The sequence below is a fragment of the Amblyomma mixtum genome, chromosome 3 (genome assembly GCF_055824585.1).
Source record: "Amblyomma mixtum isolate Tamu chromosome 3, ASM5582458v1, whole genome shotgun sequence".
In the NCBI taxonomy this organism is placed as follows: domain Eukaryota; kingdom Metazoa; phylum Arthropoda; class Arachnida; order Ixodida; family Ixodidae; genus Amblyomma; species Amblyomma mixtum.
Window position 1 is genome coordinate 21,504,663 of NC_143014.1, and position 17,744 is coordinate 21,522,406.

Below are 17,744 nucleotides of genomic sequence, written 5' to 3' on the forward strand. Positions count from 1 at the left end.
AGACGTGCTAACTAGCAGGCTTGTTAACCAATATTGAATAGTTAACTTTTAAACTATACAGTTGGGCTCCTTAATTATTGAGAGGCATGTAGCCCACCGTAAGTAATGTCCATATCCGTTTTTAGAATTTCGAGAACGCGATTATCCTCGGCGCTGTGGCCCAACAAATTTTGGCTATCTCGACGAGTTAGGTTCACTGGAGAGGTTGCTTTACCTGCAAGCTTCTCAAACCGCATGTATTTTGGCGCGATATAGGCGAAATTTGTTGCGCCACAGCGCCAAGGGTAACCGCGTTTTCGAAATTCTAAAAACTGATATGGGTATTACTTAGGGTGGGCTACATGCCTCTCAATAATTAAGGAGCCCAACGGTAATAGTTTAAAAGTTAACTATTAAATATTAGTTAACAAGCCTGCTAGTTAACACGTCTTAGCTGCATTATGATGTACTACACCACTGACAATGCTATGCCAGAAAAAGCGCGCATCTAATTCATATAGCTTATTTTGAAAAATTGCAGAAAGTCTTAGGTGAAACACCCTGTATATACTCCGAATAAGACGCCCCCAAACCAGTGTTAATGAGGAGCTGTTAATAAGTAGTTTTCTAAGATAATTTTGTCATTATGTACGCAATCGCCGGCAGGTACAAATGAAGAAGTTTAACTGCCAACTTGTGCTAGTTGATGTGCATCTTTGCTGCACGAGAAATTAACAAATATGTCTGAGGCGGCTTTTGAAAAAAACACTTTTCTGATGTCTTCGCTCAACAGAAACCTTTTTTTGTTCATCAGTTAAGTTTGTGGAAAAACACATCAAGAATTTAGGATGTCATCGTGGCACTAAAAAGTTGATGCAAAAACTCATTAAGCATTTAAGATGTTGTGGTGATGCAAAAACACAGCATATGGGGCCTTTGTGATTGATTTCTGATGACTCACCACGATTATATCGTAATGATGTCAGAAATTCGTTATACATTTTGTTAGGGACGTATTTGAGGGAATATTTGTTGTATTGCTTGGCGCTGACTGGACGAAGGAGCTGAATCTTTTACAGTGCTGCAAGCTGCTTGATCAGTCCAATGCTTATAAATATGATGGCCAGGCTGTCAACCGTCAGACCTATAATGAGCCTTGGTCCTCGACGATTCCGGGATGCCATACTGTCTGTTGTTCAAGCGCGGGTCCCACAAAGCGAAGATGTCGCCGGAAATAGCGGCCCTAAGGAGTCTCGCAGTGCACTGACACACAGAGCTTGTTGTTGTTGTTAGTGACTATTTATTATAAATAAAAATAAAAATGGAAGGAAAAGATGTTGCTACCTGCGGCATATGTCATCGAAACCTGAAGCACCTGAGCTGCGGCTAGCGGGAATAAAAGGACAGGGAGAGGACAGAAGAGGGAAAGAAACGGGGGAGCGATAGAAGAAACGATAGAGAAAGGGCGGCGACGGACACTTTGTACAAATACAGGATGTTGAGCTTGTTGCTCCCTCCCTGAAGTTTCTGTGTGCAACGGCGCCCCGGTGGTTTGTACAGAAATCAGAGTGGACTTGCAGTGGCACCTCCAAGCGCCGAGCCTGACCGTAATAGCACGTCCCTTCATCTTCGGACTGTGTTCACCAACACAAAGGAATAGGGGCAAGGTGAGGGCTGGGGAGTCAAACAAGAAAAAAATATCAGCGAAACATTTGTAGCGCCCCCCCCCCAATATATATATATATATATATATATATATATATATATATATATATATATATATATATACTGTAGTGTGCCAACTGTGACAGGTTCCGCTACCGCCATGCGCCGACACTACGCTGCACCTGACGACGACGAAGTTATGCGCCGACACTACGCTGCGCCTGACGCCGACGAAGTTGCCCCGCTCTCTTGGTGCTGGCTACGCCCGTCTACGCTGCGAGATCCTGCACTGCGGTTCGGTCTCTTGAGGACGTCTAATAAACGCACCCCTACAATTGGTGGAGGTGCTGGGTACGTCCCCTACCAACCTGGAACTCCGGAGCCGTACGCTGCCGCCTGTGTCAACCATACCAGATGCGACTGCACCAACACCGGCGGCCTGTTCAACCACCGTCATTTGTTCTGGCGCCATCCGGCAGCGTGACCCTCTTCAGTGGCACTGCCGATCAAAATGTTGACGACTGGTTGTCATCGTATGAGCGAGTGAGCAGCTATAACAAGTGGGATGACACTATCAAGCTGAGTAACGTCATCTTTTATCTCACGGACGTGGCGAACCTCTGGTTTCGAAACCATGAGGTGGACCTACCCACTTGGCCCCTATTTAAGAAGAGTTTTGTGGAAGTGTTCGGCCGCCCTGCGGTGCGCAAGCTCCGTGCCGAACAGCGCTTACGGGACCGCGCTCAACACACCGACGAGACCTTCACAAGTTACATTGAGGAAATCGTTGACCTCTGCAAACGTGTCAACGCCGCCATGCCAGAAGCGGACAAGATCCACCACATCCTCAAAGGCATCGCTGACGACGCATTTCAGATGCTCCTCGCGAAAAATCCCACCACCGTCAGTGAGGTTATTAAGCTTTGCCAGAGCTACGACGAGCTCCGCAAGCAGCGTGCTTCTACACGGCGTGCCGGTGTCTGCGACGAGGCCCTCTCCACACTGGCCCTGGGTGGTACTACTCCTGAGGACTCCCCTCTCCTCAACTAAATCAAAGCCTTCGTTCGTGAAGAGGTCGCTCGCCAGCTGTCCCTCATATCACATATTCAAGACCCCGCCCGCCAAGTTCCTGACTCGACCCCGTCTTTGGCTCCTACCATTCGCCGTGTCGTGCAAGACCAAGTCGCTGATCTGCTACCGTCCAGCCCTGTGCTCCCGCCTGTGACAGCACCCCTGACGTACGCCCAAGCGGTGGCCAGGCCACGACATACGCCGGCACCCGATTCCTACCAGGCCGCCCCTTCTTTCCGTCCTCCGCCGCCGTCTGAGCCCCCGTCTCAAGCTCCGTTCTCCACCAAGCCGGGGCTCCGTTCAGCACCAAGAGAGCGGGGCAACTTCGTCGGCGTCAGGCGCAGCGTAGTGTCGGCGCATAACTTCGTCGTCGTCAGGTGCAGCGTAGTGTCTGCGCATGGCGGTAGCGGAACCTGTCACAGTTGGCACACCACAATATATATATATATATATATATATATATATATATATATATATATATATATATATATATATATATATATATATTGAGAGATGGGCATCTCACTATTCAAGTGCCTTGGGTTTAGAAAAAATTACCACACTAGTGAAAAAAAGAACCCCAGGTTTTAGTGGCAGCCGGGAGCATACTGCAGCACTAAAAATGCGTGGCTTTCGGATTAGGTTAATGAGCCTGGTCCTGCGTGCTCAGCCGCTACTTGATGGGGTTAATAAAGTTTTTTGCCTGAGATATGACGAGGGAACTAACACACTGTTGTGGCCACTGATTCTCACGAGTGTAATCCAAATACTTGCGTGAGACAGCATTATGTTGCTTCTTACTCAAGACCGTAATCTTTTATAAGCAGCGCTGGAAGTCACATTAACACATGTCGTATTCCAAGCATCCGGAATATCTGAAAAGGTAAGCTCACTTTCTCACAGACTGCCATGAGACCAGACTACTTACCGATGGATAATTCATAAATAACGTAAATTTTAATCCCGGGGCGAATAAATGGGCTCTCTAAATTTGATTACATGGTTCTGCTTTTTTTTTATTTTACCGACATCTATACGGCGGTTTGACAGAAGATGCTAGCTGTTCCAACATGATCTCAGAAAGCGATACAAACTGCTGTTGAGAAGCGTCGGATGTTGCTGGTAAGTGTAATTTGTGCACTGTCCGATAACACTTTAATGGTGAATGCGCCACCATTAGACGGTATACTCCAGACACTGCCCTAGTTAAATGCAATGGCAAGAAAAAATCAGCAGTAACCTCTTTGCTATACCAAAACGTCCTGTAACAGAAATTGTTTCCTAATTAACTAGCCTCAGTTTATAAAACACATAACCAAATGAAAGAGGCTTAATAGGGAGCACTTACATAGGTGTCAGTTTCTTTTAATACATTAAAGAACAAGAATTGCACAACTTTCCCCCACATGTTTCTGGCACACCATATTGCAAAAAAAAAAATGTAAGAGGCAGGCGTTGCTGAGAATCACATTTGTGACGAACGATGAAAATAAACCAGTTTCATGACCAATCTGTAGCGTAGGTAACAAAACAATGATATATACGTTGTAAACTCAAGCGGTGGAGACATAACTAGCAGAACCGCATAAGTACTTATGTCTGAAGCATTTATGAGAATTTTTTATCTACGCCCATGCAGCATGATAAGAAGTAAAAAAGGTAGCAGCTGACAAAGTACTCAAATGTGCAACAATGCGCACAGTAGCAACGAGTCCTACATTAGCCGGCGACCGTGAGCTGGCAGCCAAAAGTTACGGCTAAGGCTCGAGTCAGACGCGAATGGCTTCCATGTCTCAATGGCCTGCTGTATATAGTCAGCAACCAACTCATCCCGGTTTAACCTTCCATAAGACTACACGATTTCCGTTAAACGCACTAGAGAAATAGTTATCAAAGGATCTTTTTATAAACCTATTCAGTGCAAATTTTCCCTAGCATATTGCTACCATAGAGAATGCAAAAAGCTTAATTAAGTGCGTTTAGTCAGCTAGATTTGGCACCCCACGAGAGAATCGGATTGAACAGCACGTAGACAGCGATAGCAATCTATATGCCTTAACCGGTTCTGGGTGACCGCTTATCAAAAGCGTTTTCTGAATTCAATACTCGCTAATTAAGAAAGTTATCAAGTGCCACCCATGTTTTAAATTACAGCGCAGTGAAAGGTACGCACAACGGGCTATTCGTACTCATACGTGACGAGCCCAAAGTAGCGGGATTGAATAACGTGAGAGGTGGAAATATTGGAAAAATGCTCGTGTTTTCAGTGCACGGAAGACGAACCCCCGGAGTAGACATTGACGCGCAACTGCAGGAGGAAAGGACAAAGTGCTCAACTGCCTGTCCGATGCACCTATATACTGGGCAGCAAAGCCTAATTTTGTGCGTGACGCTGCGTCATCTATTGCTACAGGAGCAGCCGGCACCACCATAATCATGTCACCATCATCACCCTGACTACGCCCACTGAAGGGCAAAGTCCTACTCCATGTCTCTGCAGTTAACCCTGTCCTTTGGTATACCTGCGGCCCCCGTATCCCCGCAAACTTCTTATTCTCATCCACCCACCAGACTTTCTTCCACCCCCTGCTACGCTTGCCTTGTTTTCGAATCCACTCTGTTACCATTAAGAACCAGCCGTTCTCTTGCCTTTGTATTACATGCCGTGCCCAAGCCCATTGTTTCCTCTTGATTTCTGCTAGGATGTCATTAACCCGCGTTTTTTCGCTCACCCACTCCCTCTGCTTCCGATCTCTTAACATTACACCTATCATTTTTCTTTCCACAGCTCGCTGCAGTGTCCTTAACTTAAGCTTAATCATAGCCTGCTATGTTTTCCTTGCCTGGTCATCGGCGCCTAGATCAATGAATGCCGACCGTCGCACTTTTCAAAGCTGCGAGCGCCGCTTCTCGGCGATCGGCAAAAGTAGGCGGGCGGCGATGAATGAGGCGCTCGCCAAGTTGACGCTAGCATCGAAAAATACCTAGAACCTTATCTTCCGGCTAAAACATCTCCTGGTTATCCTGGTTTATCGTGGTGCACCTAGTTTTACCACTGGCCGTGATGAGGCGCTCGAATCGCAGACAACCTAGGGCGCCTCGGCGGCGCTAGCATCGTTTGCGGGGATACGGAGGCCGCAGCTAGCAAAGGACAGGGTTAACTGCAGAGACATGGAGTAGGACTTTGCCCTTCAGTGGGCGTAGTCAGGCTGATGATGATGATGATGGTGACATGATTATGGTGGTGCCGGCTGCTCCTGTAGCAACAGACGACGCAGACAACCCGCTCGCGGCGAGAGATTGAAGTGCGCGCGAACCAGTAGCACGGGCCTATTGGCGCGTAGTGAAAACCTCTCCTGTCCTCTTCACAGTTCGCCCGCAAGAAGCGCCGGTAGCCTTGTTTTGGCTTGAACGGCCGCTTTTGAGCTGATGTACAGGCATGGAAAATATTGGAGGCTATAGGTAAACTCTTTTCGTTAGCCTCCACTTTTCCGCCCCACAAGCGAGCACCGGTACCATCTGATACTGGCATGCTGGCGTGGCTGCTAAATCTGAGTACACAACCGCCTTAAAGCGGTGACACGTAACATGTCACGGCTGCACCCCTTCGAAATGATATCTCCTAGTGCGCTTAATAAAGCAAGAGGCGCTTAGCGCCCACGTGCGATCGTCCGTTGTTGTATGACACCATAGCGGAGCTAGAACCGCTAAAAAGAAAATAAGCATCCGCAATATGTTTCGCAAGCTCATTTACCACTCAGGCACCCAAATAGAATTAATTTACAGGTAGAGACTCACCTTGCAGTACGGTCGCGCCGAATTTTCGGAAGAAAGCTGCGCACGGGTGAACTCGTGAAAGCGGGACATGTTGAAGTGTGCGCGCTTCGCCGGCGGTAGGGCGCATGGTTGCCTTCGTGTTTCCGAAGTTGCGCCAGAAACAGCGAAACTCTGGAGTCATTGCCTCGAGCAAAAAAGGCTTGATGATAACGCTCCTTAAAATACTTTTTTTTTTAACTCCGTTCTAAACCATTAAAAGAACGCCAGCTGTCATGAATAAAATCAAAGCACAGTGTTTATATGTGTTAAATGCAGGGTGTCGAACCGGCATTTTTTCGGGTTCGGTTCGGGTTCGGGTTCACGCCTTTCGGGTTCAGTTCCGGGTTCGGCTCCAGAGGGCCATTTCGTTCCGGTTCGAACCGGTTCAGACCGTCCCGAACCGGTTCGAACCGGTTCAATCGGGTTCAGGACAAAAACAAAATTGAACGCAGATGAGTTTGTCATCCCTGCTATGCGTTTTCATTTTTCCGGCACATCGGTATACATAATAAAAAATGCAAAGATTTGTTTACAAGAACATAAAGCTTGGCTAGCTGGTAAGAGTTCATGCTTAAGCAGCGCAATAAACAGGACAAAGGAAGACTGGAGACGACACAGACGCTGACTAACAACTGGTTGTTACATTCTAGGAGAAGTGTATGAAGGCGCAGGACACAGTGAACAATGCAAAAAACAGAAGAACAAAGATTAAAACTAAAAAACATACTGCGCATGCCCAGCATAGTCGAGTCGTGACATCTTTTTCAACGAAATACGAAGACTATATTCCATAGTAGACAGCAATTCCCTATCTTCTGAACCTCACACAGTTGCCAAGAAAGCCTGACTCCTTCTCTACAAATTGACGGATGGTGAAGCAACACGCCCATCTGCTTCCTTCCCGATCATAAAGGCCTCCACCATGTCCCTACAAATTCGATCTGGGTGAATAAGCAGGAGACTTGTCTTTCTAAATGGGTAAGCAATGAGCATTTGTTCGAACATCACAGATGGGTGAAAAAGTAGCGGTGTCGTACAACTTGGCTTTGCATTGCAGCGAGTGCAACGATTGCTTACCCCGCATGTAAGACAAGTGTCGTGTTAATAACCCTGTTTGCATAAGTAGGGAGTTGGTCGAGGCCTATATGACCAGGAAGGAAGCTGATGAGTGTGTTGCCTCACCATCTATCAATTTGGTAGATAAGGAGTAAGGCTTTCTTGGCAACCGTGTGAGGTCCAGGAGATAGCGGATTGCTGTCTATTATGGAAGATAGTCTTAGAATTTCGTTGAAAAAAACGTCATGACTCAACTGTGGTGTGCATGCGCAGTATGGTTTTTAAGTTTTAACCTTTGTTCTTCTGTTTTTAGGGTCGTTTCTTGAGTCCTGCGCCTTTATATACTTTTCCCAGAATAAAATAACCAGCTGTTAGTCAGCGCTCGTGTCGTCTCCCGTCTTTCTTTTGTCGTGTTTACTGCGTTAATTAAGCATGAAAAATTGTTTAATGCGAGATGTTCTCACTTTAACCATTTTACTTATTGTCCGCAGCAAAGACGAATTTACGGCAAGAGCCGCAAAATGAAATGAACTCGAAATTGATGAAAATCGGCTATGTATATATATACGCTATAATCCACCTTATGAGGTGTAAGGCGAAAAGCCGGTGGATTTTCAATCTACAAGACCCTCCTGCTTGAGCAATTTGGGAGACGCCGTTGCGCGAGTAATAGGTCTCTTTTGAAGCTTGAGTCAGTTGGGACTTTCTCGTACGCAGTGTAATTACGGGGCCCCAAGATTGCCGACGCACGGCCCTCTACGTTCCCGCGCACTACTGAGAAAAGAAACTGCCATGTATCGGTAACTACATACAGACAGACACACTTCCGTCGCCCCGAAACCGACTTGCCAGTCACCCCTCCTTTACTAAATGGTAAGAAAATGTGCGAGAATCCCTCCACCGTCCATCTGCCGCCCAACGAGAGCCTCGTGGGAGCACAGGCTCTCCCTAACTTGCAGAACTTACCAAACATATTTTATTTAAATCACCTATTTGACATCACCTTTGTGACTCACGTTATATATCCCGAACCCATATAGCTCAGTATCTTCAAAAACACAGCTAATAGTGGCTTCTCACTATAGTACAGTAAGAAATTACGACATTGACTTATTATGATGACGTCAACCTCCTCTCTTCTGATAAAAATAGTATCATAAAAAACGCACTCTTGGATGGGTTGAGAACGCTTCGTTTTTGCACGGACACAAAATGTCAACAGCCCCGCCGCGGTGGCTCAGTGGTTACGGCACTCGGCTCCTGACCCGAAAGACGTGGGTTCGATCCCGGCCGCGGCGGACGAATTTCTATGAAGCCGAAATTCTAGAGGCTTGTGTACTGTGCGATGTCAGTGCACGTTAAAGGACCCGGGTGGTCGAAATTCCCGCAGCCCTTCACTACGGCGTCTCTCATAGCCTGAGTCGCTTTTGGACGTTAAAATCCAATAAACCAAACCAAACCAAAGAAATTGGCAACATGTTTGTTGCGACGTTGAGCTGCAGCATTCTTGCAAGTGCAGCATTGTGCGAGGAAGGAGATATACTTACACTACATTGAATGTTTGAGACTTTTCCTGGGGTGCTATCAAAGGGAACCTTTGCGTCAACAGAATTTTTTACGCCCTTGATAGAGTGATAAAGAGTGGTTAATCTGGCGTGCACCATTTGTCCACCAATTTGTTTCACGCATTTATTTTCAAAACTACAAACAACCCCTTTCTGGCAGCTATGCTTTCTGGGCGTGATCACTAACGCATGCCAGCGAGCGCATATATTTCCGCATTGCCCTTTTGATTATCCGGTATTTAATTTTTTTTTCTTATTAGTGCATCTCCACCGTTGCCAAGAACCCGCCTTTCGTTGCTTATTTCCGTCGCTGCAAACAAGAATATGCGGATTCCAAAAAAAAGAAGCTGCACCAATTTATACATCCCCCTTTTGGTAATACTAGTAGTAATATCGCAAGTTTAACGTGTCGAGTAGACATTGAGGCTATAGGATAGACGGTGTAGTGGAGGGCTCCAAATTAACGGAGATCAGCTGGGGATTTTCGGCGTGCGACAGAGCAGCCGAGCTCCACAGTCATTGAGCCATTTTTTTTCTTTGTTGCCCTGCATTGTGAGGGGTTTTATTTAGAACCTGCTGTCTGAGACAATGAGCGCCTACAAAAGTATATGTTGCACTACCCACTGCGGTGGCTCAGTGGTTACGGCGCTCGGTTACTTATTCGGTGTATCCGGGTTCGAACCCGGCCCCGAGGGACACGTTTCAACGAAGGCGAAGCGCAAAAGGCACCGTGTGCTGCGCGATGTCATTGCACGTTAAAGGGCAACTGCGCCACTTTTTGAGAATATCGAGATACTCAAGAATTCAAATCTATATAGGCTGTAGGTAAAACATGCTAAGTTTTTTTTTGCACTACCATTTAAAATAGTGACGTAATCGACGATTAAATTTTGCAATTTTCAAAGCAACAGGGGAGTGCGGGGAAGTTTAGTGTGACGTCACGGAAGGTATGATTTCGAATTACCGCTGCCGTCAGCCACGCCCTGCCGTGTCTCGTTGGACGAGGCCAAACAACGTTCGGCGGGCTTTGCCTTCGGTGGCATTGGTTTTTTTTCCTTCAAAGCAGGCGTTTATGCGTTGGAAATGTACCGATACCTTCGATGACGTCATCATGTGTCCCCCCACTTAGCGTTGTACGCTGCGGAGAAGCTTGAAGGCCGTCCCAATTTTAATGGTGATTACGTCAGCGTTTCAAATGCTAGGCCAAAAGGATTTCGCATACTTTACCTGGAAATTTCACACATTCGACCCTTTTTAGCTCGTCGATTTCTAAAACCTATTCAGTTGCTCTTTATTAAGGATCCCCAGCTGGTAGAAATTATTCCGGAGGCCTCCCCTACTGCACCTGTTTCTCTTTTTTCTTTCACTCCCACCTTCCTCCCTCTCTTACGGCACGGTTGAGGTGTCCATCAAGAAGTGAGACAGGTACTGCGCCATTTCCTTTCCTCAAAAACCACCATCACAACGTTGTTGGATCCTCGCGCTAATATTTCATCTATTTGTGAGAAATGACGCAAATAAGAGGAAGGCATTCTCAATCGGTGCTTAAATGACTATGATGATGATGATAACGTTTATTTAAAGCCACAATGCCTTAGTTGAAGGGAAGGCTGATCGGGTCCCTAGTCCGGGACGCCGTTGGTAAAAGCCGCTGCCCGTGCTCTGGCGACGAGGGCTCGTTGTTCCTCGAGGTCCGAGCTGGAAAGGGCCGCCTCCCAGCCCTCCCGAGTTGGCTGATTTATGATGTCAATGCTGTCATTTTTCTGACAAGCCCATACCATGTGTTACAAGTTTGCCTTCTGGCCACAAAATTTGCACTGTGCCGAAAAGGACTCGGGCTCAATGGCGTGAAGCGTAGCTGGATTATTGAAAGACAAAGTTTGCAGCCTCCGAAGGTGACATTCCTCTGATTTAACGAGACCCTTAGCCGGCCTCGGGAGACACCCAGTTTTATTGCGTGTTTCTCCTTTCAAATGACGCCATAGATATTAGAACACATGGATCACCGTGTGGTATTCGCCTACTGCCACTAAATAATTTCGAAACTAATTTTTTCTTCTATGCTATCCCGGTTTCATCAACCGAATTATGGCTGTGATGTGAATAAAGCTAAGAAAGGCTGTGATACCAAGGCTGTGAAGAAAGGCTGTGATACTAAGAAAGCTAAAAACTGCCCCAGCACACATGAAAAAATTGGCTTACGAAACTCGTGTGCGGTCTTTACTTGAATATGCATCAGTCGTGTGGGACCCGTACATGAAAAAGGACATAATGGTCCTTGAAAAAGTCAATAGGAAAGCGGTTAGGTTCATATACGGAAAATACAAAAGGGAAGACTCTCCCTCGCAGTTAATGATGTCAAATAACATTCCTACACTAGAAATCCGCCGAAATATTAATAGATTGGTATTCTTGTTTAATAGTTTAACAGGTAAAAATAAACTGAAGCTTCCGGAGTGCATTAAGCGTCCTCTAGTGAGAAGGACTCGGAACGTTCATGAACATTCACTTACATTCACTTACTACAATATTTGGTTTAACAAAAACTTGAAGCACCTTCTTAGTAGGAAAAAACGGCTTTATCGTTCCGCTAAACTAAGCCAAAAACAAGAAGCATGGGAAAGATACCACGCCTGCGCGAGTAAATATTTAAATGAATTGAGTGCTGCGAAAGATAATTTTTTCTCTGTTGACTTGCTATCCATTCTCAGAACAAATCCCACCAAATTCTGGCGTATCCTCTCCCCTAAACATAAATCTAATCGGTTCGATCTTGTAGGACCTGATGGCGAACCAGCTGATACTAATCAATGCGCAAAACTTTTAAATGACTACTTCTCATCTGTGTTTTCGCCTGTCAGCAATTCTACACCCACAGTTTTGCAAACCAATAGTCAAAAAGAAATGCCGGAAATTCAAATTAGCCCCGAAGGAATCTCCAAATTAATCAGTTCACTCAAGCTCTCATCATCTGCAGGATGTGACCAAATAAACAGTAAACTACTTAAAAACACTCTATCATTATCAAGCCAGATACTACACCTAATATTTACCCAATCTTTAGACACCGGAATCATTCCTGACGATTGGAACATAGCCCAAATTGTTCCCATTTTCAAAACAGGTGATCGCGCATGCCCAGCTAACTATCGTCCAATATCCCTTACTAGCATATCTTCTAAACTTCTAGAGCACATTATATCATCAAGCTTAATGTCTCACCTTGATTCAATTAATTTCTTTTATCCTCATCAACATGGCTTCAGGAAATCATTTTCATGCGAAACCCAGCTGGCAGAGTTCACCCAAGACATCCTTAAGGCCATAGACGATAACCTCCAAATAGATGCAATCTTCTTAGACTTCTCGAAGGCATTTGATCGCGTACCTCACAACCATCTGCTTGCGAAACTTTCGTTCCTGGGAATTCCTGCTAATCTGATATGCTGGCTCGAACATTTTCTAAAAGGACGCTCGCAGTTCACATCCGCCAATAACATCCAGTCACTCTTAACAGATGTAACATCTGGTGTCCCTCAAGGGGCCGGGTTATCACCATTACTCTTCTTAATATACATCAACGACCTGCCCTCTAATATTCAATGCAAATTGCGACTCTTTGCGTACGATTGTGTCATCTATAATGCAATAAGTAGCCCAACCGATAACCTCACTTTGCAACAGGACCTTGACGTTATTGCATCATGGTGTGAAAAGTGGCAGATGCCTTTAAATCTTACTAAGTGCAAATCGTTGTCCTTCACTCACAAACACACCTTGACGAATCACACTTACAGCATTTCATCAGTCCCTATAACCGTTGCAAAATCTTACAAATATCTAGGTGTACATCTCACATCAACACTTTCTTGGGTCACCCACATTAGAACCATTTGCTCCGACACTTCACGCACACTTGGCTACCTGAGAAGGAATCTGAAATCTGCATCCCCTAACATAAAACAACTCGCGTATGAAACATTTGTGCGGCCAAAATTAGAGTATGCATCATCCATCTGGCACCCATGGCAATCGTATCTCACCATCGAATTGGAATCAATCCAAAATCGTGCAGCTCGGTTCATCACTTCATGTTACTCAAGAGAAGCCAGTGTCACCGCCCTCAAGCAGTCCCTCCGTCTCTCAACACTGGAATCACGCCGCGTCGTTTCCCGCCTATGCTTACTTCATACATTTTATCATAACACAAGATCACGGCACGCTCGATTAACCGCCCCACTACGAACGTCCTCCCGGCTTAGTCACGGTAACCCGATAGCACGCATCAGTGGCCACACGTCAGCTTACAACAACTCATTTTTCCCCAACGCAATAGCACTATGGAATTCACTGCCTAACGACATCGCTGCATGCACTGATCACAAAACATTCCGCGAGAAAATAAAAATCCACCTCACATAAACCTTGATCACTTCTGCGCTCTTTCTAGCGAGTATTGCTTGACATATCTTTATTAAATGATGTATCACCTGCTGGGAAACCCTGATATGACTGCAACCCCTTTTATGTTTGTTTGTATGTTTGTTCTTTTTATTGTTATGCATGTTCCCATCATCGCCGTTGGAAACCAATATGCCCCCCCTTATGTAAAGCCTTCGGGCCTTTAAGGGATCAATAAATGAAATGAAATGAAACTTCCCTTTTCACCAAAACTCAGAGTTTTAAATACAGTTTTTTCCCTAGAACAGTGCAAGATTGGAATTCGGTACCGGAATCTGTTTTTTCCTCGGAAAATTTTTCTGATGCGTTAAATCGTCTACTTACCTGCTAATATTGCTTATATGCATGTTTTGTATCCGTGTGCTGCTAATATTGTATAAGTTTATTCTCTTGGTTTTATTCTTTTGGTATCCGTGCGCTGCTAACATTGTATAAGTTTATTCTTTTGGTTTTATTCTTTTGGTATTCGTGTGCTGCTAATATTGAATAACTTTATTCTTTTGGTTATGTAACAATGTAAGTTCACTCCTGCTTGGGCCAAGCAGTGGCCTGCAGTATTCTGAAATAAATAAATAAATCAACATTAGGTCACGTGAGGCAAGGGAAAACTAATACAAACACTGATGCGTTGTTTTGACTCACTCTAGCACTTAAATCAGCTGGCTTCAAGACCTATAATCACAACGAACGACGTATCAGCAGTTGTATTGCCATTTTATTGCACCTCACGCGACCTAATTTCCTCTACACGTCACAGCCATCGTTATGTTGGTGAAACCGAAATAGGGTCATGAAGAAATTCAAATATAAATTATTTATTATGTGTTGGTGAAATACCACGCGGTGCTCCGTGTGCACCAATGTCTAACGCATCGTTTGAAAGATGTGCACGCAAGCAAAAATTTGGTGTCTATAGTCCTTCATTGAGTTAGAGCAGTGCTAACAATTTGATTAAAGATTTACGCAAATATGTAAAAGGGGAGGAATAATAGCTCAAGATTTCACATAAACCTGAAGTACAAAGAATTGGCGGTAGTACATTACAAAAGCGTCAATTAGGCATCTTCCCAGGCCCCAGACTTCCTGCAAGTTTGCTGTCGCATATAATGGGTACCATTATCGCACTTCCCAGCGCAGACAGCAACGGGTGGTTAAATCTATGCGCCAGATCATCTCATTTTGTCCGGAAACAAGAAGTATGCCGAGATGCAAAAAAAAAAAAAATGGGGCTGAACCGGGTACCGAACCGGTTCGGAACGGTTCCTTTGAATCGTTCCGGTTCGGATTCAGTTCCAAGATGGCGAAAAAATTATGGGTTCGGTTCGGTTCCGGTTCCGGGCGAAAATTCGGGTTCGGTTCCGGTTTAGGGTTCGGGTTCGGTTCCGGTTCGACACCCTGGTTAAATGTAGCTCGGCGCTGCATGTAGGCTCCAGATCGGGCCATCTGCATATGCCAGGATTTTTGAGGAACGACTGGCTTTACGTCAGGGCTGAAGGCTGGCCCGACCTTAGCCTGGAGCCTGGCAGCCTGGCATATGCGCACGGCCCGATCAGTTGCCGAGCTTGTTTTGCGAATGTAGTCGGCTGCCGACCACGAGCCACTAAACGACCGATGGTCGGCAGTCGGCCTGCGCCGCTCGGGAGGAGGCGCGAATGACGGCCAGCAAGCACGGAGGGGTCACGTAATCGAGGGCGAACCCCACGACCACGCTGCGGGATCCGCGTGACGCGGACGGGACGATACCGGGAAACTAAGATAGCCAGCTAGCGATCCAACCAGCTCTTCTTGCGCATGCCCACACCTTCGGATGAAGCATGCAGCTGACGCCAGCGCGTGCTGGCAGGCGGGCCAGACGGCAGCGTAACTTCTCACCACAGTGGGAAAACCTGCGGAGACTAGAGATGTGAAGGCCTGAAAAAAAGTTTGCAATTTTGGAAAAAAAACGTTTTTTTTTTCGTTTTTTTCAGACGAGAAAAAATGGAAACAAACATCGAAAATTTCACAATGCAATTTCAAGGTCTTATGATTGCTTGCTTTCAGTTTAGGTTTTTGTTTTTCCTTTGATAACCATTACAGTGTGCATCGTTGAACGATTGGAGAGCAGTCGTCATCGCCGGTGCCAGGTAGTGCTTTTAAAATGTTCGTGCTGCGAGTAAGCGGGTTGAAGGCCAGGTCACATGTAAGATCCAGGCTTGACTTAAAAACACACTAATACTTCAACTCACGGCTGAAGTATAACAAAATGGCTGCAAATTTTACAGCGCGACACACACAGCATAAATAACATAGGCTGCTGTGCACGTAAGCGGTTTTAGCCAAATACAAGCCTAGCTTCTTGATTTCCAACGTAGCAGAGTACAGGACATCCGCAGGAATTTGATCCAGGACAGGGGTCTGGAACTCAGCGAAGCACGTGGCCCCATCTTCCTGGTGGCAAAGCCTTTGCACCAACCAGCCGCTAACTCACTGGCTTGCCGACTGCTGCAGATGCCACAATCAACCGCCAGCTGCGAACGAAACTGGTCACGTTTCGGAAACGTGCGAACAAGGATTCGCAACAGCCTTTCAGGGGAACGCGTACGAAAGCTCGTGTATGTGCAGTCGAACCTAGCTGTGGACACAACTTCAATCCATGCTGCTGCGCGTAGTGCTGCATCCAGCGACAGTGAGTATGAGTCCGATATGGAGTGACTTATAGATCAGTTTTCATGTTCCCTTTCTCGGTGCAATAGAACAAGAAGTTCGTTCCACAAATATGATATTTAGATCTCCATATTCGCCTGAAGTGCAAATCATTATTTATCTTCTCGGTGCAATAGAACAAATTCGTTTCACAATATGTCATCTATAACTGCGTATTCGACTGAACTTCGGAGCATTATTATTGATCTTTGTGCTGTTGCAAATAAATCTGTTTTTGACACGTTTTGCAAAATTTCCAATTTTTCATGAAAAAAACCCTGAAAAGAATGTTTTTTTCATGCCATTAAAAATTTCTTTAAATTTTACATCTCTAGCGGTGACAGACAGAAGCTTTAACAAGGTGATGCGGCGTGAGCGCCGCTCAAGCTGAGGGTGGGCTGCCTTCGCACAGGAGGCGTTGCAGAGTTTCCGAAAGCCACGAAGCCGTTTCACAAACTTTTTCGTGACAGCTGCAGCTATGTGTGTATGGTCGAGTGCGGACCCGCTGCAAACTCACGGCATTAACGCAGCTCTACGCTGCAGCAGATGTTTTCGACTGTCGTCCACTCCAGTTGTGCACCAGCTGTCTCTGGTTTGCGCATTACACCACAGTAACTGTGGGACCATTTTTTTTTACTGCGATATTTCGAGAATACACCCTTTAGCGCTATGGCTGAAGAATACCTTCCATGTTACTGCTCGGCAAGCGTGAAGCAGCCTAAAGTACAAAGCTGTGATTGCACGAGTATCGTGTTTTCCCTCGTGAGAATGAATGACAGTTTCTTGAAACGGGTTTACAGCGCAGAAAGACAGACACAGGATGAAACGAAGTGACAGAACAGAGCGCTGTTCTGTGAATTCGTTCATTCCTGTGTTTGTCTGTACGCGCTGTAAACTCCTTTCAGTATTCACCCACTAGCCTGCAGAAACGTTCTCGCTAGTTTTATGCGAAGCATACTACTTTAGCTACCACTTCAGCCCTTCACCGTGGTCATGCGCCTCCAAATCACGTGATACATGACGTCACACCACGTGACACGATGATGCCATGCCACACCACGTGACACGATGACGTCACGGGAGTGGAGAAACGGGGGCCCACCTCGCGCCGTCGCTGTGGTTGTGCGCCTCCAAATCACGTGATACATGACGTCACACCACGTGACACGATGACGTCACGGCAGTGGAGAAACGGGGGCCCACCTCGCGCCGTCGCTGTGGTTGTGCGCCTCCAAATCACGTGATACATGACGTCACACCACGTGACACGATGACGTCACGACAGTGGAGAAACGGGGGCCCACCTCGCGCCGTCGCTGTGGTTGTGCGCCTCCAAATTACGCGACACGATGATGCTTCGCATTCTCGAGGCTTAACCAAGTTAAGCCTCAGCCATTTTTCTTGTTTTCGTCGCATCATGAGTGTCTCAGTCTTTTTTTATCTTTATGG